Source organism: Olea europaea, chromosome 10, assembly GCF_002742605.1.
Source record: "Olea europaea var. sylvestris chromosome 10, O_europaea_v1, whole genome shotgun sequence".
Lineage (NCBI taxonomy): Eukaryota > Viridiplantae > Streptophyta > Magnoliopsida > Lamiales > Oleaceae > Olea > Olea europaea.
In genome coordinates, this window is record NC_036246.1 from 15,993,422 (window position 1) to 15,996,300 (window position 2,879).

Sequence of the window (2,879 nt, forward strand, 5' to 3'; positions counted from 1 at the left end):
ACTTGGTTGATATCCTTATTGCAAGATTTATGCATTAGCCATGCGCATGGCCTCCAATCCAATTTTCCTTAAAAAGAACGAAGAACATTAAGATTTACTACCACATAGTTTGGAGAGATCAAAATAGCCTACATGTCAAGTGACAATTAGGTCATATATATACTAAGCATTGGATCAAATGACATTCACAATCCAACTTGAGGAGTTGTTTTCTTTATTACATACCAAAACAAGATTAAGACAAGAATGATGTAATATACAGGAAATTCCATTTTCTCTTTTCTTCCAAAATATCAAATTTTACATAAATATTCCCTAGAACTATGATAGATTAGTTTCACCATTCTTAGAAAATACTGCAAACAAATCCAGAAAATAAAGAAAAGTTCTATTCTCTTAGGGAGAACATTTTACATGCGTATATTGGTTTCATCACAAGAACAAAAACAATTTGTTATTTTATAATTTATCCATGACCACCCATTAAGGAGATTGTGTAACATTTTTAGCCGACTGCTCAGAAGCATCAGCAAGGTCTTGTAGCATTCGTAATATCTCTGATGTATCCTCCAAGTAGTACTTGGCCTTGCTCGGTTTCTGTCCAACGGTGCAAGCAAACACTTCAGCAACTGGAGAGAGAGATTCATTGGCTTGAATTATCACCACAAACATATCCTCATCTGATCGACAATCTCCTATACAAAGAACGAAATCAGGAAGCACTTCCTTTTGCAGCATTATCGCTAGGAGTCGTGCTGCTACAAGGCCTTTATTTACACCCTAGTCAAGAGAAAATGGTAAAAATATTGTAAACAAGATGAGAATCAAAATCTTGAATAAATAATATAATAATATATTATCTACTCATCTTAAAAACCACTTCTAATCATCAATCACAATTACAAAATATTAAATTTAACTAATTACTTGTCGGTATCCTGAAAACTTTTGATGTGTGTACAGGCAACTAAAAACATGAAACAAGCAATATACAAAAACTCGATAGCAAGTTTATGAGAACAAAGAGATTGTCATTGCCTTGAAATTTATATTGGCCTATGGCATTCTGAAAGTTGCCTCAACCCTACTTTAACGTGATGGGAGATTCTTGTCAAGCATGAGTTACTTTGACAAGCATTTCTACTCACGGCAAACAAGTAGCTAAACATACCGATAGTATACATAATCATGTGCACCTCGTAGGCAACCATGCAAAATAGAGAAAATACCGAGGGCATTTATGAAAGTAAAAAAACAATCCAAACCAATTCAACCACAATTCCAAAATAGCAACCTCAAACTAATTTCTAAAATTGTTGATTCACAGGAAACAGACTTAGGTCACAAATAGGATGTCCTAGTCTGACTTGCCACATCCTCGAACAATAAATATTTTCCTTTTCTTCAAAATAAAATACTCTTAAGGTTCAAGTTCAGTGTTGTTTTGCCATTTTAAATTTTATCAATGGATCACAAGACACGGGTGCAGTGGAGCTGCTCCATATAGACATTTTCATGATCTCCAATGCTCACAATTTGAAGTAGTAGCCATATGCATTCACCTATTAGATCCTTGTATTAATATATCTAACAAATTTTTAGCAACCTTTTCAGTTTGTCACTGATGATTGGCAACATCAGAATCCATGATTCATAAGAGATCATGATAAGATATCAAGCAAACCAAAATATGATAGGAAAGCTAGACAAATGTTGAATAGTAAATAATAGAAAATAACACAGTCTCCAAATTTATGTCCGTCTCTTTGAAACATTCCATAAACTGTGACTATGGATCTACTCTAAAGAATGTATACCAAGGACTTTCTTTTCTTCCTACACCCGAATCCTCTTTATACTGGAACTCTCTTCACAATGACTAAATTGGGTTAAATCTGCACCAAAATAAAGTCAAATGTGTCTATTGAATGTGCTTCACTAACATATGGAGCTTTTTTTTAGCTTAGTGGCTAAGCTGATAAATCTAAAGCTACTCTCCTCCTAGCTGAAAGGCCATGTGAAAAGACCGACAAGGTTAGTTCATGATTCAAGTCTCAATATATGAGATCGCAACAACAGCATGGAAATGAGCTTAGGACAAAACTTAAATCTAATCTCATACCACTATTAGAAAAAAAAAAGAAAGAAAGAAAGACTACAAGGAAAAAATGGGAAAAGCAATTGTCCTACCCCGACACATGAACAATTATATACACCTACATATCCAAAACTACACCTAATTTTTGTTGATATTCATGCCTATAATTACAATAGCAAAACAATTTAAACAACAATCAAGTTTAGAAAAATACAGATTAGTAAGAGGTCCTCCTTAAATCACTTCCTTGTGGTTTCTGAAAATTTTTGGCAACATTAATTTCAACCTGCTGGAGTTGTAAGTGTCAGCATGTAGATCTTTTTGTTAGGTTTCTTGGTCGTCATCACATGCACATCCTCAAGTCCAACTATCCTAGTTTGAGTATCCAATCTCCAGCTCCAACTTGAGGGGCAATTTTGTGTTATCTTTGCAAGATTAAGTTGCTCCTTGTTTGGCATTAAGTTCAAAGAGAATATTTCCATGAGGAGAATTAACAAGAAGAAAGTTCATGCCTTACTATTATCTCCCTACATACATTTGGACTTTGAACTATAACCTAGTCAGTAAATTAGCTGGTACACTAACTCAGGCTTTACTTCCACAATGTGTTGACCACTCTTGACGAAAACGGGTTCATTTGCCAACACACTTTCCAGCTGATCTAGAAGCTCCTTCGCCTGACGTGATCCAAAATCTCGATCTACAAGTTGGTAATTCCAAACAAGTATACTCTCTTTGGTTTCTCTGAAAGAATATCAGTAGTTTCTGTGTACAGTTGCAT

The 2,879-nt window shown here is 34.7% G+C and overlaps 1 pseudogene; it reads right to left on the bottom strand.

Moving 5' to 3' along the window:
- Positions 1–394: 394 nt before the first annotated feature.
- LOC111402654 lies at positions 395–2,879 on the bottom strand (annotated as a pseudogene).